General features: G+C 43.3%; 1 protein-coding gene across 4 annotated transcripts in view; it reads right to left on the bottom strand.

The window, feature by feature from the left end:
• Positions 1-11,748, bottom strand: part of FRY (FRY microtubule binding protein) — a 191,417-nt gene extending 179,669 nt beyond the window's left edge. For 2 of the 4 annotated variants that reach the window (XM_083436984.1, XM_083436986.1), the window contains exon 1: positions 11,282-11,586. The gene's annotated coding sequence lies outside the window, so the exon portion shown is untranslated. Of the gene's footprint in view, positions 1-5,492; positions 5,599-11,281 lie in introns of all 4 variants that reach the window. The other 2 variants (XM_083436985.1, XM_083436987.1) reach the window with 2 other exon arrangements.
• Between the last annotated feature and the right edge of the window lie 817 nt (positions 11,749-12,565).

Here is a 12,565-nt window from a genome sequence, read left to right as displayed (position 1 = left end):
CTGTTTAAGGGCTTGTCCACCCCAGAGAACTGTGTAAGTTGTTTGCATTCCCATTTAATTTGTATCATCCACATGACATTATGCTCAAACGGCACCAATATTGATGCTTTCTCCATGTAGATTCAGGTTTTCCTGACATGGTTAGAATCAAATTAATTGGAGAATTTTTTTGTTCTAAACTGCTTCACTCGGACTTGCAGGCAATTTGTTTCAGTGTTTTTTTGAGTGGGTGGATCAATAGTCACCTTTTTGCTATTCCCCTGTCCACTCCCACTCTTTCCTTAATGCTTTCATTTCTTTTCCGGCTGTGCTTGTAACTATTTCCAGCATACACACATTCTTTTGATCCCTCAGATTTGCACAAATCTAGAAAGCCACACAAGTAAAACATATTAGAAATTTCTACACCACATACGGCTCAGCAATCTGAAAAGTGTGTGTGCTGAGAATTTACTATTGCTTTCCATTCTTTTCTGTCCATGCTTATAGCTATTTCTGGTGAGCTCTTGAACAGAGGAACATGCCCTTATACATATACAGTGGTACCTTGGTTTTAAAACGTAGGTAATCCGTTCCGGAAGACCGTCCGATTTCCGAAAGGTTTGAAAACTGAGGTACCACTGTATTTGCTCTGTACATTTAGAGCAATATCATACCGGTTTAAACAGTCACAGCTTCCTCCAAAGAATCCTGGGAACTGTGGTTTGGTTAAGAGCACTGAGAGTTGTTAGGAGACCCTTATTCCCCATCAGAGAGCTACAATTCCAGAGTTCCCAGGAAGAGGGATAGAATTGTAGCTCTGTGAGGGGAATAGGGAGTCTACTAACATTTCTCAGCACCTTTCACATACTACAGTTCCCAGGATTCTTTGCAGGAAGCCATGTCTCTTTAAACTAGTATAATATGATTTAAATGTACAGTGCAGATGGGGCCTATATCGTTTGATCCCTCAGATTTGCACAAAACCAGATAATTGCAAATGTTTATGCTCAGAACTTGTTGCCTGGCTGTGTGCTCTTGCACACTTCTTGGGTGGTTAAAAAACAAGGTATCTGTCCGCACACTCGGTTGGTACTTAATCGGCAGTGACAAACACAAATGGGAATATGTGCTGGTGTGAACAGTAAAGACCAAAGTTGCTCCTCATATTCAGATTCAAACTTGCACAGGTGTGAACTACTCTTGTCCAATGTGAATGGTGCGTAAAGTGGATTAACAGCTAATTAATGCTTGACTGTGGACAAGGCCTATGGAAATACAAACTAACATTAACCATAGTGAGATGTGGGCTGACTTGCTTCACATTGCAGTTCAGCCTGCAACGAATGGATTGCTTCACCATGTTCCTAGTTCCGAGTGAATGGCACTCGGCAGTCTCCAGGTTATGAAATCATTTATGTATTTTCTTTTGTTTATATCATTTCACTGGTGCCTTCTGAATATAGGAAAGTTTTTTAAAAAAAACCTGGGATACTAATTCACCAAAATATTATGCTTGGCATTCCCAGTAGCTTTACAGCACTTTCTTCCATAGATATCAAGGTGGTCCAAGCCTGGTAAATATCATCACACCCTTTTTGCAGTTGCAGTGCCTACAAATGGCTTTTGTGTGAGCTTATAAAGTACATTATTTCTTTTGGGTACATTTTGTTTCAAGCCTTTTTTTAGCAAGGTATGTTCTAAAATAACAGAGAGCAACATAAAACAAGTCAGGCTTTCAAAAATAAAGATCATTATTTTTTCCACAGAAAATCTGCTAAAAATAGTGATCTCTTGAGAATATGAAAAGCAGAGAGAGTACTATATTGGTCCTGTGACATTATTCATATTCAAATACAAAACCCATTAGACAATCACCCCTGCCCACATTGTTTCAATAGTAGCTATTCAAACTGAATGCGTATTTAAACAGATTTTAATGAAACCTAACATGTCTTTTCAAAGAAATCTAGTTGTCACTTTTTCTTTCTTTTATTGTTGTTTTATTTTAAAAGACAATAAAATCATAGAATTCAGAAAGATGGCAAACATACATTCAAGAGAGTGACCAAAAACAACAACCTCATAACAAATTCCTTCCAATACATCTAATAATACTGACAGAATCCACTGAACTAACAGACAAGGATCAAAGGGACAATGAGCAGACGGTTACAAATTCTACCAAATAAACTCATACTTAGATGGAATGAAAGTCCAAAACAGTCAGGGCCGGCCCATGAGATGTGGTCAAGCAGTTGTCTCAGGGCAGCAAGGCCACTTCACACCCCCTAAGCACCACCACTGAGCACCTCCTGGGTGCTCACCTCCATTGAGTCCTCTGTCAGAGGGCTGTCAGTCAAAGACTGTCCAGAGTGAGGAATTAACTCTTTATTGTCAAAGGTACCCTTTGACAACAGGAAAAGGCACGTCTCTCTATGGGCATAGCCAGGGAGGGCAGCTGTCCCCTGCCCAGATCAAGTAAAACAATGGAAATACTTAACTGACCAAACACGTTGGTTCTGAGCCCCCCAACAAAAATCCTGCCCCCCCCAACAAAAATCCTGGCTGTCCATCAGTCCTACACCTTTCAGGTTCCCCTCGGCATGCACCCAATGAGGCAGTTGCAGCAACAAAGAGGACCCGCCCCCGACCTCAGCATATATATCTTCCCTACCTTGTTGCTGCAGCTTCTGCTCACCCTTCTTCATTCTTCTCCTGGTCCTGGGAGACAGTGGTGCAGGAGAGGGCAGGAAGAGGAGGTGTAGAAGCCCCTGACTCTACATCAGCCTGACGGATCTCTCTCTCCTCCTGCACCTGTTTCTTCACTCTCCAATCCTGCAGCTTCTCTTGCCTCTGAGTCTCAACTCCTGGTTCTTACAGGTTGCCCTAGTTCACTGATCCCTTCTTCCAAGTCAGTCTCCAACCCACCTTATTCTGGTGCCTACTCATCAGTATCCAGCCACCCCTCTCCAGTGTTTAGCAATTCCCTGACACGCTGGGTGCTTGCCAGTGCCAGGTGCCTCCACCTGCTCCTCTGCCACTGAAGTCATGCCCACCGTTGCGCCCAGTGTTCAAAACTCCCATTGTTCTAGGCGCGTTTTGCGACAAGGGATTTCATTAGCACAAGCCGTTTCTGAGCTCTGGGCACAGTACTGGGCCTACGATTTCAGATTAAAACTGCAGATTGGAAGGAAAGGAGGACCTTTTTCTGCCTCCCCTCTTCCAGCATGGCTTTGTGGTTTTTTTTGCAGATTAGGACTAGACCATGTGAAAAATGAATATAAGATTTCAGCTGAAGTTAATTCATTTTCAGCTTTGTATTCTTGTTATAAAAAAAGTGTGCCTAGGCATTCCATTGTTGTGCCCATAACCTAGGTTTAAGGTGCCATTTAGATCCCAGCTTTCCTATCTCAGTTTCTAACAATGTTTGCTCCTCCTACTCCACCATCGCAAGAAGAAGCTCTGATACACTGGTGCCAGCAGGTGGGCGGTGGCACATCCACCGCAGTGGTTGAGAATAAGGAGACTGTAAGCACCTGGAGGGACGTGGGTGGCGCTGTGGGTAAAACCTCAGTGCCTAGGACTTGCCGTTCACATGGTCAGCGGTTCGAATCCCCGCGGCGGGGTGAGCTCCCGTCGTTCGGTCCCAGCTCCTGCCCACCTAGCAGTTCAAAAGCACCCTTAAGTGCAAGTAGATGAATAGGTACCGCTTTATAGCGGGAAGGTAAACGGTGTTTCCGTGTGCTGCTCTGGTGCCGGTTCGCCAGAGCAGCTTCGTCACGCTGGCCACGTGACCCGGAAGTGTCTGCGGACAGCGCTGGCTCCCGGCCTCTAGAGTGAGATGAGCGCACAACCCTAGAGTCTGTCAAGACTGGCCCGTACGGGCAGGGGTACCTTTACCTTTACCTTTAAGCACCTGGAAACACGTGGTGAGCTGCAGGCATTAGGTACCTGGTGGCAGCAAGTGGCAAGCACCTTGTGGTGAGGAGCAGGAGGTGGCAGTGGACGCAGCAAGGCTATGCTGGGGGTTTTGCCTCAAGCGGCAAAATGTCCTGAGCAGGCCCTAAAAACCGTTGTTTCTTCATGTGTGAAATAAACTTCCACCAAATTGCAGCAAAATCCTCTGGGTCTGCCTGGCCTCTGAAAGTCTTTAAATGATGGGTTAGCTTCTCCAAAATGGCAATAAGCACTGCCTTTGAATACTACCTATCCAAAGGAGCACACAATAAATCTTTCCAGCCCTATGAAACAACCCATCAAGCTGCAACCGTTAAATAAATTACTAGCTCCAGGTCCTGAGTGACCCATCTGATACCAGACCAGTAAGGAAGCCATTTAGAAGGAAGACAATTTTGAACCCTTTTAGAAATACATTTACGCCAGAAACAAGAAGTACAACTATATATTGCAGTGAAGTTGCGTATAAAATAAGTATGTGCAAATCTGTGGCTTTTAACATGATCACTCTAATCGATGTAAGGGTAATGGGCAGCCATAGCTGCATGGGCAATAGAGCCCATAAACTGCTGCTATCTGTGCAAAATTACCTGATTCACCAAAAAAATGTGCATCCCTGCTTGATTAGACACTCCGATCAGCTGCTCAGGACATGGCAAGAACAGAAGGCTGCTGAGAAGATAGCGTAATGGCGTAGTTCAGTCACTATGTAGTCCTGTACTTAGCTGTATCCGGGTGGAGTTTCTTGTTAAGAAAGATGAAAAAGTTCTTGCCTAGCTTCCTCCAAGCTTTCCGTGGTAGAGGCATTTAGGCTGCCCCTTTCCTCGCTACCCATAAACTTAATCAGATCCCCTGGCTGCTACATACACAGAGTTGGGTTGGGGCAACTGTGTTGCTTTGTAATCTATATCTACGTTTAAGAATGCAGTATACTGTCCACTGATCAGCCATGGTAGCTTTGGTGAGCTAGTCGCAAGAATTGCTTGCTTGCCTGCTTGCTTACTTGCCTGATTATGTCTGAAGTATGCATGAACATCAAAAGAGAACAGCATGTAAATCATTCCTAATCTTACGAACCTATCAATTATTCAGAAGCTTAGTTCTTCTTGTGCTCCCTTATAGGCAGGTCACCATGACAACATCACATTTCACTTCCTTATCTTAAGTAAGTGAACTCTGCAAACTAACATTAGCTTCAACTGTTGCATTACTTAATGTGGCACCATATCACCACATAATCACTAGGCAAATGCCAGTATCTGAATGCAGCTTAATTTGGTTAGGTCCTCTAAGAATACAGGCATACTGTTGTTTAAATGTGCATGGGGATAAGCCCTTTAACCAACTAGATTTCAGTTAGCTAGAGTGATGTATTTCTTTCTTCACGCTTAGGCAAGCAGGAGTTGTTGGCAATACCAAAAAATGAGAGAAAGCAATATTTTGAAAAACAACTTCAGGCACATCAAAATAAACATACCTTGGCATGCTAGGAATATATTTCTCCAATACCCAAGACAATAAACAAGAATTAAAGGTTACAGAATCATAACTACCTAAATTATATTGGGCGGGGGGAGGGGATCAGAAACAGACTTGTCTTCCAGTATGACAGAAACTGCCGCAAACATGGTGCATTTATCAGCAAAAGACTCCCAAAACCTGAAAGACAGAGTAGGTTCTATTTTTAATAAATAAGAAAGATGAGAACATGGGGCAAAGCTATCTCCAGACCACAAAGCATCTACTGCAGATGTATTGTCCGGGATATTTTAAGGCGTTCAAATATTGGCTCAAACTATTTCTTTTATCATGATCAGTGCTCACAGGGCCTAATCTGAAACCAGTTCAGCTCTAAAACATTAAGTCTATTTTACTCGTTTTAACTATGCTTTAGTGTTATGTGCAAACACAGACTCTTCCTTAACTATGTTTTAAGTGTGGTGGCCTGAAAAAGGCCATTTCCTCCAAAAAATTGTCCAGACCTCTTCTAAAACAACCCAGGTTGGTGGCCAACACTGCCTACTGTGGAAGTGAGTGCCATAGTTTAACTATGTGCCGCGTGAAGAAGCACTTTACTTTATCTGTCCTGATTCTTCCAACACTCAGCTTCACTGGCTGTCCATGGATACTGGTGTTATGCCATGCAGAATTTTATAAACTTCTATCATGTCACCACTTCTTCCTTGTCTTTTCCCTAAAGTCCCAAACTGCAACATTTCTTCACAGGGGAGTCACTTCAACCCCCTGAACATTTTGGTTGCCATTTTTTTGTTTTTAACCTTTCCAAACCCTACAATTAGGGCTGGGAGATATCTCAACAGCTAAACATTGTGATATATCAGTATATCACGATGTCTGAAATAAGACTGGAACTATGTAGGGATAAACACTACAATGGCCGTTTTGAGGTGAGCTGACCAGAACTGGATGCAGTATTCTGAATGCAGTCACATCATAGATTTGCATGAGGTAGCCTACCTCATAGGACACATGGCGAAGGAAAATGCACATATGTGCAGTTCATGCTGAGATGCACTGCACACACCACTTTATGGCTTCACCTACATGTTGCACAAAGTCATGGCTTTGCAGAAGCGCGCAAGTGCACAAGCTCTAGGTAAAATTGCATGTCATCTGGACCTGTGCATATGGTTTAGCTCTCCCAAAGAAACCATGAGTCGGAAGAAGATGAAAAAGAAGAAGTTGCCGCCACAGGACAAACCTTGGCTACAGATTGTGTTTAGGAGAGGGTGACATGACATACAGATTTTCAAGCTGACAGAAATGCCAAAAATGATGTCATTCTAGTGTCAGTTTTGTGTCATCTCGCTCAGTAACCATGCGCTAGTCCAGAGTTGTTGTTCATGTCTGTCTAACATAATTACAGTGGCCAACAATCTAGAGAGGGGCAGCTAGATCGACACACACCCAGAATTGCTACAAGATTATTTTACATGTGAAATGGAAACTGATCCCATGGATGCCAATTCTTGACGGGGTGGGGGAAGTAGCATGTCAAAATGCCCCAAAAATATACAGTGGTACCTCGGGTTAAGTACTTAATTCATTCTGGAGTTCTGTTCTTAACCTGAAGCACCACTTTAGCTAATGGGGCCTCCTGCTGCCGCCACGCCGCTGGAGCACGATTTCTGTTCTCATCCTGAAGCAAAGTTCTTAACCCGAGGTAATATTTCTTGGTTAGCGGAGTGTGTAACCTGAAGCATATGTAACCTGAAGCATATGTAACCCGAGGTACCACTGTATATTTAAGAAGAGGAGTCTGAATGTCACCAGCTCTCAATATTTATTTTCTAATTTGTATTACTTTTCTAAGGGATTTAGGACTATTGTCAAGTTCTATTATTTATCTTTCCATGTATCAATTTCATTTCCTGTTTAATCTATATAAATATGAACCCTTCAACTGGAGAAAAATAGTTTCCTTATACGTGATTTGAAGATTAATCTGTAGGTGGCATTGGATAGCAAGTGAAAAAGATTGTGTGTCTGATATAATGTTTTTAATGTCCCTACTACTGTTCACTGTATCAGTTCATCACAATCCCAGTATGGATTGTTTATGAATTATTTCGTACAGAGACACCATCTGCGCGCAAAAGACTGCCTGGCTTGCAAGCCATTAATATATTTTAAAGACACACAGTATATTTTCACAAAGCAGTACACTATGTGACCGAAAAGATGGTTTTGACTGACTCCAATTTTACATATTTTTCTTAATGCTGAATATTATCTACAACAACAGTATAGAGAAAGATGTGACCAATGGTCTGACTCAGTACATGGAAGCATCCTATGTTCCAAACACTCTGTGAATTAGCTCATTTTCATTTATGAGTGGAAACAGTAGGTAAAAAAGAAGAAGTTTATCTTTGCCACTTGCTCAGTCTGTGTCTTACCTCTAAAAGATGTTACTCTCAGGAATATTGAAACCGGAGGATATACAGTTTATTTACATGTCACACGAAACCAAGCCAACTTCAAACCGTATTGTTAGGAGTTTGTTTGTGGGTGCTAGACACCCGTAATCCCTAGACCCAGTGTTAAGTTGTGGGCGAATATATCAGACGACACAGCGATTCTTCCAAAGCAGCTCTTTATTTGTAAACTGGAACAGAACTAACTGTTGCCACTTTTTCTAAAACTAGCCAATCACTGAACGTCACTTTCGATCCTTCATTTGCATACAAACTATCCAATCACTGAACGTCACTTTTGATCCTTCATTTGCATAACTATCTACAGTATCCCCCTGCTGGCCCAGGGTGAGAACTTCAGGACATAACACCCAGCATGTGTCAAAATGTAAGACAGACTAACTTCCTGTGTTGAGGAGATTGCCTGAGTCATTAAGAGAAGAAAGGGTCAAGGGCTTGGTGCAAGATGATAAATTGGTGGGGGCCCCTCCCTCAACAGGCAAAGCCAGAGTTTGAAGTAGAGTTTTGGAGCAGTAATGTGACCTAGAAATAAAGCACCAAGGCTGCGGCTACGGAAGAAATGAGACCCTTTTGGGGTGTTGACACTGATTCCCTCCATCACAGACTCAGGTTGTAATACTGTATATGTGCAAATAAACCATATGTCCTAAAGACATCCCAGTCTCCACTGCGCCTCATTTCCAAAAGGAAGCACGAACCCTGAGTAAGTGCCTGGAACTCCTGGAAGCTGGCTTTTTAAAACTAACTGGAATTTCTTTAAATAAAAAAACCCTGGTGATAAAAAAGCACCAGGTAGAAACAGTGCAACAAACAGAGATGCAGTGAAAGCTGCCAAAATAAACCTCCCAGCTATGCAAGGTGTGTGTAGCACTATATGAGAATGCAGTCAGGGACATTTCTTGTGACTTTCACTTCATCCAGCCAACTTGCATGTGACTTCTACTTTACAGTATTATCATATTTCATAATACAACACTAGTAAAGTTTGGCCAAATCAGCTGTGACTTTGTACATCGCATTGTTAGACATAAGTGCCTTCTACCTATGATGATGGAGAAACACCATGCAAAGACTGTTTGTGCAGAGTCTTGGCAGGCTGTTTCTCCATCATTGTAGGTAGAAGCTTGTACAGTAGTCAAAACATTGAGCTACAAAACAAGGAAGTCTTCCATTTGAACCTCACCTGTGCTCTGAATTTATATGGTCATCTTAGAAAAGCCCCTTTTCTCCCTTGCATCAGGTCATTCATCCCCATCAACTCTGTTCACGGTATGACCCACATTACAAAGTTGCTATAAAGACACTAACCACATGCAGTGGGCTGACTGGGGAGGTAATGCCAGAACTATGCCGGGATGGGAACTCTTAATCTGCAAATGGAAGCTCCCACAGGTTGTGGCTCTCAAATCACATCCTGTTTCCTAAATAAATGTACTGTAGGTATACCCACAATGCAATGAAAATCCTTCTGTGCTAACAGTGTGGTTGGCATCAATAGTCAGAGAGATCCTTTTTTCCCCTTTTGAAATGTAATATTGCTAACTTCATAGATACCCATGTTATGTGTTAAAAAAAAATCTAAAGGCAAATGAAATACTGATTTGTGGCATGGGTATTGAAAGCCAGGTGTAATAACAAACATTGAAATTTAGCAAAAGCAAAGAAGGCACTTGTTTTCATGATGCAAAATGTAATTTAATAGTATTGCTCTTTACACTGTTCAAAAATATTGCAATATAGTGTTATACTGATAAAATCCCTCCAGTCCTAATTGCACTGGAACTGTAAATATATTTTTAGCCTAGGAGTATGTATATCTGCATCCCGAATATACAATATTAAGATAGGTTGATCCTGTTATGCAAATGTTACACACTTCAAATGTCCCTCCTTAGTCTTCAAGAGGGCTTTCAGTGTACTTACTGATCCATAGATCAAGGTCTTACTTGGATCAAATATTCTGAAATGGTGACATCCATTGATGTTAAGTAGCATCCCCTTTTCCAAATTATTGGTTTTAATTAAGACCACTATCGGATCTTTAACTCCTTTAAAAACAACACATTTGATGTGCTACAAATATATTGCCAAAAACTCAAATAACATAATAATTTGGGGGGAAATTGTACATGTCATAAAGGTACCACCCTGATCCAAAATATTCCAGTGTCAAAGTAATTGTCCCTGTGCAATTTTTGTGCTATAAATACATTTCAAAACTTACAGTGACTTCAGTGTAACTTCCAAGCAAATATACTTTAGGACCACAGCCTACATCAGTCTAGACAGAAAGCATCAAAATGACCCTATTTAGTAATGGGCATTAAAATATCATTAGAAATAGCTGATGAAGTCACTTCCCTTTCTGTACTTAAATATGGATTAAACTATTTATAAAGGCACACAACTATAAAATGTGTCCAAAAATAAGTTATCTGGCACACGGAGCATATGGCAGGCAGGATATTTCTCAGGCCAGAGAGAGCAGCAACCCACAAATCTATTACCATCCAAGTGGTCATCATTTAGATACTGAGACGGACAAATAAACGGATTCCTGAAGAGAGGAGCAGCTCTTAAGGCACCCCCAGTTTCCTTCAAAGGGGAGAAAAAAGGAAGAGGAAGGGGCGCTACGTCTCCCACTGGATGAGGAGAAACAGCTTTTGCTGTTCTTGTGGCAAATCCTGCTCTCACAGAAGGATGGGTACAATCCAAGGGGCAGAGAAAGGAGAGAGGAGACAGTGAGGATAGGACAAGAGGGAAGCAAGTCCTTCGGTCGGTGAAGAGGTCTTAGTGGAGTGGGAGATTTAGCAGCTCTCTGGAAAGGGGAAGTCAGGAGTGCCAACTTGAATAAAATATTGGGGTGGGGGACCAGGTAAGCCCCGCCCTGCATAATCGATCACATGACACAGTGCACACACACCATTTGAATGGCAGTGTCCATCAACTTTGGGGGGGGGCTCAAATATTTTACTTGGGGGGGGCGAAGACCCCCTCCGCCATTAGGAGTTGACTCCTATGGGGGAAGTCATCGTGGCGAAGCGGGAAGGGAGCAGAGAGTGGGTGATCCTTGGAAGGACCTCGAGGGGGGATGCTGAGGGAAGAAGGGGATGTTAAAAAACCCAAAAAAAAACTCCACACCTGGAAACCCCGCCTGAATTTAGAGGAGGGAAGATGATGGGGTGCAATGAGGATAACTCCTAACTCCCTTCCCTACTCGGGAAACTTTCTCCAGGGCTCCAAATGCAAACGGAGACCAACCTCTGGGGAGGGGCTGGGGAACCCTCACCCCTTCCGAGGCGCGGCTCCCCATTAAAAAAAGAGAGAGGGAAGCAGTGGGCTCGAGCCTCCTCGTGTGGAGCCCATTCCTCCCCTGGACTCACCGTATCCTCGCCTCCGCCGGGGCTGCCGGAGGTGGCGGTGGAGGAGGAGGAGGCGGCGGCAGCAGCCGGTGGCTCTTCTTTTTCTTCTTCTTCTTCTTCTGCTTCCCTCCCTTCTGTCAAGAGGAGCCCGCCCCTCACTCTCCCGACGCTGCGCCGGCAGGGCCCGCCCCCCACACCGCCTGGCGCCGCCTCGCCTCTCACCTGCTGCCCTTTCATGAAGAGGGGCTCCGAGAGGCAGCGGCGGGGAAAGGAGGGCAGGAGCCGCGCGGCGCGGCCTGCTGCTTTCGCTCGCTCTTTGCGCGCAGATTCGATGGGGAGCCTGCGAGCCACGCGCGCCCGTCCGCGCGCGCGCTCCGAAGTTGAAAGGGAAAGAACAAAGGAGGAGGCTGGCTCCACCATTCCCGGTCGTTACTCTTGCGTCATCAATTTTTATAAGGGTAATCAGAAGGCGCCTCCTGCCCCGAGCAGCTTACAATCGGCATTTGCATTGGGTGCGGGGGAGACTTCATTGCAATTTATTATTTGCAATTCCACCCTTCTCTATAATCTCGCTCACACAAGCACACATCATAACCCCATTTTATATTTGCAACAACCCAGCGAGGTATCTGAAAATTAGTGATTGATCTGAATCTGACAAAGAGGGCAGCTGCTGCGCATTCTGCCTAGTGTCACACTAACCACCTGTATTTCTGGGGTGAATTTTAGTACGCTCCTGTTTTTGCGTTGGTTTGAGAGCATTTTTTGTTGACCCCAGGACTGTAAACTTTAGCATGAGGCAAACAAGTACAGTATGTCCAAACTGTTCTGCAAGCCCCACACTGAGGTAGTTCAGTTTTGCTTATTTTTATCCGTTTTATTGATAATTTTATTATGCACACGGCTTACAGATTTATCTATAATCTTTTCTAAGTAAACAAAGAGTGTTTTCAGTCACTTGAAACATAACTTTGAAAACAGCCCCTTATAAACTATGTATATTCTAATAGCACTGCAAAGATTCCAAGTGCTTGTAATCAGAAATGGTTCAAGAAATGTCAGAAAACCCACTTGGCTTTCACTGCCAGTAAAGTATAGTAAGGTAACTTATAATTACTGAGCCTCAAACTGGCTGCCTGAGGTGAGCTGCCTCACCCTTCCTAGCGGTACAACCAGACTTGCATGTACTCTCTCTCTCTCTATATATATATCCATATATGAGAGGAAAATATACAACACTATATGATACACACACACACTTAGGATCATTCCACCTTTTCATTCTGCCTTTCCACTGCATTGTGT

The sequence above is a fragment of the Podarcis tiliguerta genome (genome assembly GCF_965153285.1).
Source record: "Podarcis tiliguerta genome assembly, chromosome: 4".
NCBI classification, from domain to species: Eukaryota; Metazoa; Chordata; class Lepidosauria; order Squamata; family Lacertidae; genus Podarcis; species Podarcis tiliguerta.
The sequence above is the reverse complement of the archived record's forward strand: the minus strand, read 5'-3'. Positions and strand labels throughout refer to the sequence as shown.